General features: G+C 45.2%; 1 long non-coding RNA gene across 1 annotated transcript in view; it reads right to left on the reverse strand.

Annotated features, from left to right (window-relative positions):
• Positions 1-290: 290 nt before the first annotated feature.
• LOC132346021 (uncharacterized) overlaps positions 291-14270 on the reverse strand; it is an 89133-nt gene continuing 75153 nt past the window's right edge. Inside the window, exon 2 of the long non-coding RNA XR_009495701.1 lies at positions 291-720. This is a non-coding gene — a long non-coding RNA (uncharacterized lncRNA). The remainder of the gene's footprint in view (positions 721-14270) is intronic.

A 14270-nucleotide genomic window follows, 5' to 3' on the forward strand; every position in this document is an offset into this window, starting at 1 on the left:
TAGGGTTTTAAAGCAAGCTTTGAAACTAATATGAGTTTGGAATTTTTTAAATAAGCAGATCTGAATCTGAATGATAAAAATAAGACTAATAAAGACCAAAAGTAACTGGCAGTCTTGGAATCAACTCGAGCTGTCTTTACAAGAGTCCTCTGCTCAGCACACGGTGGGGGGTGCGGCGGGCACAGCTGGTGGCAGTTAAGGGGGAAAAATGTAAGCATCTCATATTTATATTCCAACCCGTTAAGACTCTTCATTATTAGTAAATAATGAGAGGATTGACTCAGCTGATCTTTCCACTTCTCTAATTCTAAGATTACATGATTTATTCATTCATTCAACACGCATTTGAGAAGCACTTAGGCACCAAGTGCTCTGCTAAACCATGAGCAATTCTCGCCATCTTCTAGGAACTTTCCGTCCGTGGGGCAGACAGAGGCTCAGTGTAGCGGGGAGGCACAGAGGTGCGAGTGATGCCACACCGCGCAGGGAGCAGCGCAGGGCTGAGAGAGACAGAGCCGTAGGGAGGAAGGCGCAAAAGGAGTGGGAAGGGCATCAAAACGCTGGAAAGGCTTTGGGTGAGGAAGAGGGGAGTGCTGCTCAGGAACGGAACTGTATCAAGTCCCTGTGTCCTTGTCTTCTGAAGTAAAAGCCTTTTCCTTTAGTCTCCCAAGCCTTCTCTGTGTCTCAAAGTGCTGCCTCAGGAGTTCATGATTAGGAAATCTGGTGATAACAGAAAAAAAGAAGAGCTGTTAGGCTTAAAAAACAAGTAACAATTTAGACCATAAAACAGCCCCATCATAGAATCAGGGACCCCGCCCTCCCCGATCAGTTCCCTGAAAGATATAGATAAAAGCTGAACATACATTCGCAGACCCCCACCAGATGGAAACTGCTGACCACAAGAACATAGACCTGAGATCAGTTGAAACCAGGAGGCTAATGATGCTTGAATGCTTCACCTTGATGCCAAACAAGCCGAGACTCGTGCATGAGCTGGTCATGCACCCGGCAGTCCCCTCCCTTATACTGCCTTTATTTTTCTAATTAATTTATTAATTTTAATTGGAGAATAATTACTTGGCAATATTGTGACGGTTTTTGCCATACATCAACATGAATTGACCACAGGTACACCTCACACTGCCTTTAAAACCCCTTCCCTGAACTCCATCAGGGAGTTTGGGTGTTTTGAGCACGAGCTACCCATTCCCCTTGCTTGGAGCCCTGCAGTAAACACAGGATTTTTTTCACCACCACCCAATGTCAGTAGACTGGCTTTACAGCACACTTGGGCAAGCGGACTCAAGTTCGGTTTGGTAACAGGAAGTGAGGAGGGAATATTCCAGGCAGAAAACAGTTGGGATCCGGCAGGGAGATCTGACTGATGCTCAGAGGAACTGCACAAAGGTTAAAGTGGTGGGAGCAGGTGAGGGAGATGATCCCACCAACAGCAGAGCGGGAAGGCAGGCATAGGAGCTCGACTTGGTCCCCAGCATAACGAGGAGTCATCGGAAGTCTGGGGGTGGGGATGCGTCTCGGTCAGAATGTGCTTAGAAAAATGACTCTGGATCACGTCTGCTGAGCACCTTGCAGGGGCTGGAAAGAGAATGGAGCCAGACCAGTCTGCGCTTCCAACATCTTACCCCCAAGGAAGCAAGATCAGGAAAGCACCCTTGTACACCTTTGCTCCTGTGCCCACAAGCAACAGCGCAATTTCCCCTTCTGTGCAGAGTTGCTATCCCAGCAGAGTGGGGTCCTGCCAAGAGCTCCAGTCTGAAATAGGAGGGATGGTGGGATGAGGTGGGGCAGGAAGCTCATGGGTCTCATAGCTATTAATTCTGTCATATGAATTTTCTCCCAGACCATAACACACAGAAACACTGAGGAGGCTCCCACATACAACAGAAGCTCTAGATTTGCCAGCAACGGTGCTGGAATCTCCCGTGGAAAATCGACAAGAGGCGAGTGCCAACCCTGGAGCTTGTGGCAAAGCCCTCTGGAGAAAACCCTCTGCAGAAAGGGAAAAGCGTCACCCTTGGGGGGTGTGTTCAGATCAGCGCCCTCCATAAAGGAAAGGAGAGGGGATACAGTTTTCATGAAAGCTAGTGTTACTAGTTCAGAGAGAGAGAAATCAGGGAACCACTGAATGTGGTTCTGTGTTTCAAGTTTAAGCAGTTAGATCATACACAGCCCACAGGATGGTAACAATCTGGATGTGCTTCTGCGGCCTCTTCATCTTGTACCCCCAACACTGTCTGAGGACAGGAGGCTGGAGGAGATCTCCAGGTGGCTACCTCTCCTGCTTGGCACAGACCCCCACCCTTGCACACTTTCTCTCTTTCTCCGTGGTCCTTTTAAACTCTTTTCTTCAATGCCCTCCCCTCCCCTAAACAATTCCTATTCACCTTGTGTACATCAATTGTCAATAATCTTCAGCCACATATGGCTCTTTTACAGGATATGGTTTTCAGGCCACAAGGGCAGAAGAGAAGAAGTGTGTTCGTTTCCCAGGGCTGTTAGAATAAATGATCACAAATTGGGTGATTATAAATGACAAAAATGTATTTTCTCCCAGCATTGATATCAACGTATTGACAGCGCCATGTTCTCTCTAAAGATCCTAGAGAAGAATCTTTCCTTGTCCCTTCCTAGCTGTTGGTGGCTCCTGGCAGTCCTCAGCATTCCTAGGCTTGTAGCTGCATCCCTCAGGATGGCCAAGCTGGTTGGCCTGAGACTGACTCCTAAGCCATCAATGGCCATCGCAAAATCTCCGGTATTTTCCACTCCCGTCAACCTGTTTCTTCACCTGTGACTGGGATGCTGCCCTGCGTGGCTGTGAGGGTCAAAGGAGATCATGTATTTTTAGGGTGCATGTACACACCTGCCCTATTCCAGAGGGTGGCTGTGAGGGTCAAAGGAGATCATGTATTTTTAGGATGCATGTACACACCTGCCCTATTCCAGAGGGTGGCTGTGAGGGTCAAAGGAGATCATGTATTTTTAGGATGCATGTACACACCTGCCCTATTCCAGAGGGTGGCTGTGAGGGTCAAAGGAGATCATGTATTTTTAGGATGCATGTACACACCTGCCCTATTCCAGAGGGTGGCTGTGAGGGTCAAACAAGATCATGTATTTTTAGGGTGCATGTACACACCTGCCCTCTTCCAGAAAGGATTTGAGGCACCTGTGGGATAACGTGTCCCCAGCAGGTAGCCTGTCACCCAGCATGCACGAGGTCTCCATTCACAGGAGGCTTCCTTCCCAAAGAAAACCTCAGCAGTTCAGTCTAATTCAATGTGAAGAGGATGCAGCGGCCCAAACGAATTAGGCAAATGCAGATACTTTTAGAGAAAACGTAGTCTTAACCAGTGGATCACCTCTCCAGCCAATAAAAAAGGAGTAACTTTGGAAACTGGGTAGCAGTGTGAAGCTGTTATGATGCAAGTAAAAAGGCAGCGGAGACAACATTGTAAAGGCGAGGACTAGGCAGTGAATAGCACTGCGTGTACATTAGGCTTTACAAAATATGTTGATCTACTGCTGCTGCTGCTAAGTCATGTCAGTCATGTCCGACTCTGTGCGACCCCATAGACTGCTGCCTATCAGGCTCCACCGTCCATGGGATTTTCAGGCAAGAGCACTGGAGTGGGGTGCCATTGCCTTCTCCAATGTTGGTCTAACGAGATGGCAAAATTTTTACCTCCTCTCTCCCTGTCCCTCCCAGAATTCTTTTGGTGAGAAAATGGCATTTGGTTGGGTGAGTTACATGGGGAGAAATGGGTAAATGTGGGGATCCACCTGCGTGAAACAAGGAGAAACTTCTCTTGCGACTCCAAGAGCAGATGGTCACGGAGGAGGAGTTGAGGAGGGAAGGGAGAGGGGAGGGGGCGGGCAGACAGGCAGGGACCCCCTGTTGTAGGAGGTGGGAGACCTTTCCGTGAGCCCCCATGTGTCAGTCAAGCTACTAACTCCTGCACAAGCGATAGGGCAGGGCTTGCTCAAGCACCGAGGAAAGTGGCTGGACTTTGTGCTCAGACAGATGCAAAGAAAACTGAAAATCAAGTGGACGAACAGAGATCGGGAGCAGAGCAAAGCCAGGGAGCAGTGGACACAGAAACTCTCCGAAGCCGGGGAAGAATCTGAACGCTGTGGCACTGAGTCAGAGGATCGGGAGGCCTGTGCGGATCTCCGGGTTATATTTGTCTACATGCGCGAAGATATAAAGAAAAAAGTGAGGATGGGCAATATGTCATGATAGAAAATTGTAGTTGATTTTTTCCTTAAGTTAAAAAGTCATGTATGGGCCCTGCAGAAATTTTGAAAAATACAGAAAAGCACAAGGAAGAAAACCACTCTTGATATTTTGCTGTCATTCAAGCCCTCCCACCTGTATGCTTGCTCGCACCCAGACTTCCACATACATAGGTACACACACACACAGACACACACACACAGACACATACACACACAGACACACACACATACACACAGACACACACGCACACACACAGACACACATACACAGACACACACACATACACACAGACACACACACACACACACACACACAGACACATACACACACACACACACACACACATACACACAGACACACACAGATACACACAGACACACAGACACACACACAGACACACACACACAGATACACACATACACACACACACAGATACACACATACATACACACACACACACATACACACACACACACGTGTATTAGGCCACACACATGAGATTTTCTGCCCTCCACTTTTTCTACCTGACCACATAACATGAGCATTTCACATGGCATTACATTTCTTCTTCTAGTTCACTGTTAATGGCTACATAATATTCCACATGACGAAAGTACATAATTTAACCGCTCTCCTGATTTTGGAATTCACTCTTCTAAATAAAGCCCCAGTAAATGTCCTTACACATAAACTTTTGCAGATATTTATATATAGTTAGAATTATGAATCCATTTCTAGAAATATAACTGCTGGGTCAAAGAAACAGATGTATTTGAGGCTTTGATCACATTTGCCCAAATTGCCTTCTACAGATAATGCACCTATTTGATACACCATCAGCCATTTAAGAAAATGTCTGTTTCCTCCACAGGCTCACTTGGCACTAGGGATAGTAATCTTTTTTTTTCTGCCAATTTGATGGGTGAAAATGCCATCTCAGTTTTGCTTTAATGTTTGTTTCTGTCATCACCATGAGATTCATTATTTGCTCTTGTTTGTCAAGTAGGGGACTTTGTGTTTCGTTTGTAATTGAATTACACACGCACACCCTTTGTCCATTTTCTTACTGGAGCTTCTTTTATTGCTCGTATATTTCTTAATCATTTGCCTGTCATATATACTGTCAATATATCCTTGGTTTATATTATCTTTTGAACCTGGTTTATAGAATTTTTGAAGCATAATGATTTTTTTAAAAAAATTTTTTGCCACACCATGAAACTTGTGGGATCTTAGTTCCAGGACCAGAGACTGAACCAACATCCTTGGCAGTGGAAATGCAGAGCCCTAACCGCTAGATCAGCAGGGAATTCCTAGAATAGTTTTATTTGATTTAGTCAAATCTACTAATATTTTCCTTTATTGTATGTTTTTACTGCTTATGTTTACCCCATTCTGAATCAGGTAAATATTTACTCTTTTTTTAACCCAAATGTGCCTCCTAAAACTTTTCTTATCTTCAGCATACTTGGAATTGAGTAAGCTACATGAGGCAGGGGTCTGAATCCATGTATTTTATGAATAGTCAATCCCAATATCATTTACTGACTGATCCATTCTTTTCCACTAATGTGACAGGTCCCCTCTACTGTGAATGGTAGTTCATGAGCCCTTACATAGCCAAGAAAGTCTCTCTGTTGACCATGTTTGACTGGGTATAAAATCTTGAATCACAAATTTTTCTCTCAAAAATTGCTGCATCACCTTCTAAAATTCGGTCTGTTTTCCATATTTTTCTATCCTCTGAAAAATTTTACACAAAATAGTTGTTTTATGAAGGTTTAGAAGAATTTACCTGTCCACCTAAGATTTCACCATTTTCGTGGTAGATCTTTGTGCTTTTCCCCCAAGCTCTGCCTCACCGATAGTTATGTCATGCCCACGAGGTCATTTTTATTTCATTTTATTGTTATCTTTCCTATAAAATTATTCAGTTTATCCAGATTTTCAAATTCAGGAGCAAGAAGGTTTATGTAATATCAGTATTTTGCTCACATTTCTGTTTTATCAGAGTTTAGATACTCTTCCTCCTGTTCTATGTCAACTATTTTTTATTCCTTTTAGTTACTGAGACTGTCAAAGATTGCTTTGTACTCATTTGAAAAAACATTAAATCCTAGATTTATTTACCAAGTCGTCTCCTCTTCTCTTTTCTCATTTATTCATGTTTTCTGCTCTTCTTTCCACTTTCCTTGGGCTAACTTTGTGGTCCTCTCCATCACTTCTCAAGTTGAATGCTAAGGCCATGTATTTTTTTTTTTTCTTTCCTGCCTAAAGAAATTATTAAAGGCTGTGAATGTTCCTTAGGAGATACCCTTGGCAATATTCCATCAGTGTTGATATGCTGTATTCTCATTGTTCATGCATTTGCCACAGTCTATAATTATAGTTTGTTTTGATTTGATGATTGTCGACTAAAGAGTAATTGAAATTCTTCCTTATCTCATCCAACATCCTTCTCAGTGCTCAACTTGCCTTCTTTGACTTTCTGATTCTTTTTCCAGCAGACCATGTCTTCTCAATGTCTGCCAAGGATACAAAATAGTTTCCTGAGGTGTTTTGTTTTGTTTTGTTTTCTGGAGTCTAAAGAGATGTACCTTCATCATAGGTCTCTTCTCTTGATCTGCAATGTAAGATTTTTATTGACTTCTTTTCGTATTGTTCATCTTCAAGAAAATTTAAACATTAATATCTAAATATTAAAAAAAAACAGGGCATTAGAACTGTTCTGGCCGCACTCTCTGTCCTTAGGGGTGATGGTTAAACCCCTTTCAGTCTTCATGAGGACAGACTGAAGGGGGCAGTTCACAGCTAGACTGTGTCTATGTTCCTAGCAGCTAACTCAGGTGATGGAGGGATCTAGTCAACCTTGATGACAAGTTCTCTTCTTAGATAAAGACACATGGAGAAACCATAACGCAGTGACATGCGTTCATCCCCTTTTTTCTGTCTTCAGCATCTCATTTGTGTGTTTTGAACTCCATGACTTGGAATATGGCAAAATTAGTACACACACACACACACACACACACACATTTTCTGTTGAAAATCCTGAGTTACTGTCTCTGCTTGAATGCAGTCAATAATCAGGGGTGGGAGGGGAAGTTCATCATTCTGGTTGCCTCCCAATAGAGGGTTCTTTGCCCAACTTTCTGATTTTTATGTCTCCAGGGTCTCAGGACAAGTGCAAGTATTAGTCGCTCAGTCGTGTACAAGGCTTTGTGACCCCATGGACTGTAGCCTGCCAGGCTCCTCTGTCCATGGGATTCTCCAGGCAAGAATACTGGAGTGGGTGGCCAGCCATTCTTTCTCCAGGGGAATCTTCCCGACCCAGGGATTGAACCTGGGTCTCCTGCATTGCAGGCATATTCTTTCCCATCTGAGCCACCAGGAAAGCCCTATTTTTACGTCCCCAGGGTTTTCTGTTTGTTTGCTTGTTTGTTTTTTACATCCCCAGCATCTCAGAGACAAGAAGGAAGTGCAAAGTCCCTTCTTATTTTTCTTTAACTGGTCTTAGCTTCACTTAAAGAGCAGTAAGGCAGGTTTCTCTCAGTTCAACTCCATCTGCTTCAGTGTTAGTGGAAATCTCTCTTTGATTCTACATTATGCTGGTCATTGTTCAGTCAATCGGTTGTTATGCTGGTTACAGATCTTAGTTTGAGGTGATTCTGCGAGCTTTTATCTCATGTCTCCATAGGAGGTCAGTGGAAAATTTAAAAAGGCAGTATCAGAGCCTGAGAACCAGATGCCATCTTCGTGAGCATTCTTCATGTGTGGCTCTAATTTTACTTGTGCAATAAATCTCAGTCTTCCTGCGATTCAATCCAGCCCCAGCATTTCTTGCTGGGAGCGTTGGGAACGCTTCCTGCCTCTTTTCTGTGTTCAGCCCTATCCCTTGCATTTTATCTTCCACCCCAGTCACCAAAAGCAATCCTCCTAAAGCTAAATCTATTTAGTCCCTTCCTCCTGTCCAAAGCTCCCCCTCAGCCATCCAAACCCTCCCAGAAATACCCATGCCATACAGTCAGTGATACCCAGTTCCTCCTGGGTCGTGGGAAGGAGGGATCTGGGCTTTCTTCTTGGGCCACCAGGTCAGAGCCCGCCTGGGAAAATGCAGTTGACAAAGGAAGTTGGTTCTCCAACTTCTCCACTTGTCTCCCCCTGAGAAGAGCCATATAAGGATAAGCTACACAATTTGTGGGGCCAAGGCAAAATGAAAATGCAGGGCCTTTTGCTGAAAATGTATTAAGAATTTCAAGATGGCGGCAGTACAGCGTCAACCCAAGAGTGGGACCCTTCTGAATGGGGGGCTGTGAGGGGGTGGTACAGGACACCCACCCATGACTCCAGTTCTGGGTGTTGCATTTAGACTAACAGTCAGATGGAGCTGGAAACTTTGGTGAAAATGAAGGTGTTCACTGCTCAGTTGTGTGCAACTCTTTGCAGCCCCATGGACTGTAGCCCGCCAGGCTTCTCTGTCCATGGAATTCTCTAGGAGAGAATACTGGAGTAGGTAGCCATTCCCTTTTTCAGGGGATCTGCCCGACCCAGGGATCAAACCAGGTCTCTTGCATTGTAGGCAGATTCCTTACCATCTGAGCCACAAGGTAGAGATTGTTAGTCCAACTCTAACCCTTTCACAGTTCACTTGGAGAGCTGGGTCTGAAGCTCAGAGAGGGTCTAGATGTTTGGCCAAAATCCTAGAGCAAGTCGGGGACTGGGTCTCTTGCCTCCAGATTAAAGGATCCCCTCTCCTCTCTCTGCCCCATGAAGTTGTCTGTCACTCACTGAACTGCACAGATGTGGATGGAAGGACTCTGAGCTCTGTATTGATCTCCCAGCAGGGAGGCAGTATGGTTTGGGAGAAAGTATCCCAGATCTGGAACAAGATTTGGAGCCCTTACCCCACACCAAAAAAAAAAAAAAAAAAACCCTGCATAAGTGGGACAGGTTGGTTTCTCTCTCTGGGTTTTAGCTTGCTCCTTTGTAACAGGAAGGCATTGAACCAGCTGGTCTGGAAGGCCCTTCGCAGACCTAAATGACGTGGAGACAGCAAGGCAGAGACCAGTCCCATGGGAAACCGAGGGTAGGTAGCTCCCCGCAACACCCCCGTACCCATCAAGAGGCAGCTCTGGGCTGAGCAGTCCTTGGGTGAAATTAAACTCCTCTTTCAACTGAATTTGCCAGTTTTTCAGCCAAAAAATAATAATAATAATAAGTATCACAACTACGAGCTGTTCCAAGCCAACCTGCCCTTAAACAGATAATCGGATTTGCATAAATTGAGTGCTGCTGAGGTTTAAATAATTCATCAACGTGGCAGGGTCTTTTTAATAGCCAAACAGAACTGCCAGACTTCGGGAAAGGATCAATGGCAGCCCACGTCCTGAGGATGTGCGCTGCGTCTCAGGACCACAGAGCCACTGGGGAGGCTTAGAGACAGGAACCTCTGCTTCCTGGTTCTTCATGGACGCAGACAAAGGACGTGCTTTCATGTTCCAGGAGACTGACATCTTCAGCAAAGCTTGTTCACAGAAGCAGGGCAAAGGGAAATACCTGAATCCCTTTGAAAAAACACGAAGGAGCCTGCGAGACCTCAGGTTTCTGCAGACTCAGGGGAATGAGAGGAGTAAAGGCACCTGATGAGCTGATGGAAGACAGAACCCAGGAGGTTTAAGCAGAGAAGATTCAAGCGGTGGGAGACAATTTCACTGCCTTCCGATCTCTGAAGGGTTGCTGTGGCCTAAAGAACAGAATGTTTTTGGTCAGGCCCAAGGTCAGGGCCAACAGGAACCCCTGGGAAGGCGATGTTGGGCTATCTGGACCAACAGATAGGTCAGTTTCTAGCTGACCTTTGATGGCTCAGGTTGCTTCATGTGTCGATGTCACTGATCCGAATGGTCACCAGGAACACACCGGCAGCCAGTGGTGTGTTCTGCCTTCAAAGCTAATTTCTTCACTCGCAACAAGGAAGCGCACGTCCCATGGGGGAACCGTGAGGAGCCTCCATGGACGGTTGCGAGATGACTTGGGGTGGGATTGAAGCTTCTTGTAGGTGGTCTGGGGAGGGCTCAAAAGAAGGGCAGTTCATTGGATGGATGCTCAGAAAGTGGGGGTAATCCTCTAAGTGGGGACCTTAATGAACCCTATGTGAAAGGAAGGGAGAAGAAGAAGAGCAGAACCTGAAACAGGGAAAGAGGAGCAGTCACACATGGTAGCCAGCAGGGAGGGTCCTGGCCCTCTGCGCGCTGCATGGCGACCTTGTTCGCGTCTGTGCACAGAGGGTGTGATGAAGTGGTCCTGTTCTTTGTCTCGCCTTGTTAGAGTTGCAGAGTGATCTTGTCCGACTCCAGAGTTCCGTGAGAGCGTTCGTGTCCAATGGGAGGACACACAGCCCACTGGGAGTGCCAGGCCAGCTCCAAAGAGCTCCGAGGTCTAAATGTCAGAAACTGCTTTCCTCATTCTCACAGCCAAACACGAAGATCGGTTTGGGTTTTGTTGTTGATGCTGTTTTTAAAATATCAGCATCCTTATTTTTTTTAATTGAAGTATAGTTGATTTACAATGTTGTCCTAATTTCTGCTCTCCAGCAAAGTGACTCAGTTATACGTATACATGAGTTCTTTTTTATGTTCTTTTCCACTATGGTTTATCCCAGGAGACTACATATAACCTGCTGTGCCATACATTAGGACCTTGTTGCTGATCCGTTCCATCTATAATAGCTTGCATCTGCTAATCCCAAACTCCCACTCACTCCGTCCCCCTTCCTCTCCCTCCCCTCCTTGGCAATCACAGCACTGTTCTCTATGTCTATGAGTCTGTTTTTGTTTTGTGTCATATTTTAGATTCCACATGCGAGTGATATCATATGGTATTTGTCTGTCTCTTTCTGACTTTCTTCACTAAGTATGACAATACCTAATTGCATCTGTGTTGCTGCAAATGACACTTTCATTCTTTTTAAGGTTGAGTAGTATTCCACTGTGTACATGGATCACATCTACAGGCTGCCTCAGAGGCTCAGAGATAAAGAATCCGCCTGTAATGCAGAAGCTGTGGGTTTGAGCCTTGGGTTGGAAAGATCCCCTGGAGGAGGGCGTGCAACCCACTCCAGTATTCTTGCCTGGAGAATCCCATGGACAGAGGAGCCTGGCAGGCTACCATCCATCACATCCCAAAGAGTTGGATATGACTGAGATGACTTAGCACGCACCCACCACATCTGCAAGAAGATCAGTTTTATAGTTTATCTCCCAGGGATGCTGGCTCACCAACAATTCACCACCTAATCTACGACTCACCACCCGCCTCCAACCACACCCAAACCAGTCTGTGCCCTATTCAACAAGGGAAGCCTTCCGATTACATGCTTGGGTACCTCAGCAATACCAAATAGCTGCAAAATGTTTTAAACACTTAACTCCTGCCCATATTCTTATTGCTCTTCCTCTTTGGAGGTAGAGCCAGTTGGGGGGGGGGGTAGGGCAGCATAAATTCCTTCTTCCCAACAGTTCAGGGATCAGCACCAGTCTGTGGACTGTACTTTGCATTACATCGTCCTTGGCCTTCAAAACCAAAGCTGTTATTTCAGAACTACCTAGTCATCCCCTCTTCTCAAGAATATGCTAAGCCAAAGCTGTGCTTCGCCAAAGTTGACTTAATTAATTTCCCAGACCCAAACAGGCCAAAAGAGACTTATGACCTGGGAAAAGTCATCCACAATGTGATTGTCAAGTCATATTTTTTATCAAAGATGGTGTGCATACTAATTTCTTATGGCTGCCATCAGAAATAAACACAAACTTGGTGGCTTAGAGCAATACATATTTATTTTCTTCTAGTTCTGGAGGTCAGAAGTCCAAAATTAGTCTCAAGGGCTAACATCAAGGTGCCTGCAAAGCTGGTTTCTTCTGGAGTCTCCAGAGGAGAATTTTTCCTGCCTCCTTCCAGCTTCTAGAGGTCACAGTCCTCCTTGACTTCTGGCCACGTTGGTCAAGTCCCGCTTCCACCACTGCATCACTTTCTCGAGGCTTTGACGTTCTTGACTTCCTCTTACAAGCTGAAGAATTGATGCTTTCAATATGGTGCTGGAGAAGACGCTTGCGAGCCCATTGGACAGCAAGGATATCAAGCCAATCAATCCTAAAGGCAATCAGTCCTGAATATTCATTGGAAGGACTGACATTGAAGCTGAAGCTCCAATACTTTAGCCACTTGATGTGGAGAGCCACCTCAATGAAAAAGATTCTGTGGCTGGGAAAGATTGAAGGCAGGAGGAGAAGGAGGAGGCAGAGGGTAAGATGGTTAGATAGCATCACCAACTCAATGGACATGAATCTGAACAAACTCTGGGAGATAGTGAAGGACAGGAAAGCCTAGCATGCTGCAGTCCATGGGGTCACAAAGAGTCAGACACAACTTAGTAACTGAACAACAGCAACAACCAGATAATGTCCCCAACTCAAAATCTTTAACACTGATTCCATCTGCAAACTCTCTTTTACTCTGTAAGGTAAGATTCATAGGTCCTGGGGATTAGGACACAGACATCTTTGGGCATAATTCAGCCTACCACAGTAGGAAAAGCACATTTTCTTTGAATTAATCTCCCTCTGCCCATCAGGACTGATTAAATTTAAAAAGAACTGGTTTCAGCTCCTCATCAGTTCAGTTCAGTCGTTCAGTCAAGTCCGACTCTTTGGGACCCCATGGACTGCAGCATGCCAGGCTTCCTATCCTTCACCATCTCCTGGAGTTTGCTCAAACTCATGTCCATTGAGTCCGTGATGCCATCCAATCATCTCATCTTCTGTCATCCCCTTCTCCTCCTGTCTTAAATCTTTCCCAGCATCAGAGTCTTTTCCAATAAGTCAGTTCTTCACATCAGGTGGCCAAAGTACTGGTGCTTCAGCTTCACCATCAGTCCTTCCAATGAATTTTCAGGACTGACTTCCTTTAGGATGGACTGGTCTGATTTCCTTGCTGTCCATGGGACTCTCAAGAGTCTTCTCCAACACCACAGTTCAAAAGCATCAATTCTTCAGCGCTCAGCCTTCGGCGCTCAGCTTTCTTTATGATCCAACTCTCACATCCATCCATGACCACTGGAAAAACCACAGCTTTGACTAGACAGACCTTTGTAGGCAAAGCAATGTCTCTGCTTTTTAATATGCTGTCCCTTCATAAGCTTGTGTTCAAAGTCCACTCAGACACATCGTTGTATAAGCTGTGGCAAGTCACTTCATCTTTTGTAAGACTTAACTAGTCCATCTGTAAAATGGGGTCAGCATCCTACCTCCCAGGGTTGCTGCAAGGAGGACTGTGAACATGTATTTAAAGGGCAGGGCACCCAGGAGGGGCTCATGGTGTGCTATTTTTCTGGATGTTATGCTGTACCTTCATTATCTGCCCACAAGAAACATGGGTGACCTGGGCTTTTCTTTTTCTCACTGACACTCAGGGATGCACTCTATCATGATCTCACACACATCTCTCCTTTGCTTATCTTTTATCTCCATGAAATCTCCCCCTGCACAATTCCCCCGGACAATGCCCGTGGCAGCAAAGGCTTCTTTCCAGGCTTGGACCAAACAGAGCAGAGACCACGGGTGGTACCCAGGAGGATGGCCGCAGGAAGATGCCCAGTCAGACCTGCCTCCTCCCTGTCTGCTTTGAGGCCAGACATGAAAGGCCTTTTTAGAGAGAGGGGAATTGTCATTAGAGCCTTTCTTCTCTTGATAATGGCCCTGCCGGAACCAGAAGATAAAAAAAAAAAAAAAATGTTGATGTGCTATTTATTATAATACGTGGGCTGAAGGGTATATATAACCATGAAAATCATCCTGTGGCCAAAACTGCTCCTGCAATTGTGCCAGTTTTAATATTGTGTACTATCTAAAGTTTTCCTATGAGTGGTCTCAAAGAAAAATCATAGAATTTTATCATTTTAGGGAAACCCAAACCCATCTAATCCTTCTTCCAAAAAATAGCCGATATAGAATGAATCTGC

Source organism: Bos taurus, chromosome 8, assembly GCF_002263795.3.
Source record: "Bos taurus isolate L1 Dominette 01449 registration number 42190680 breed Hereford chromosome 8, ARS-UCD2.0, whole genome shotgun sequence".
NCBI lineage: Eukaryota > Metazoa > Chordata > Mammalia > Artiodactyla > Bovidae > Bos > Bos taurus.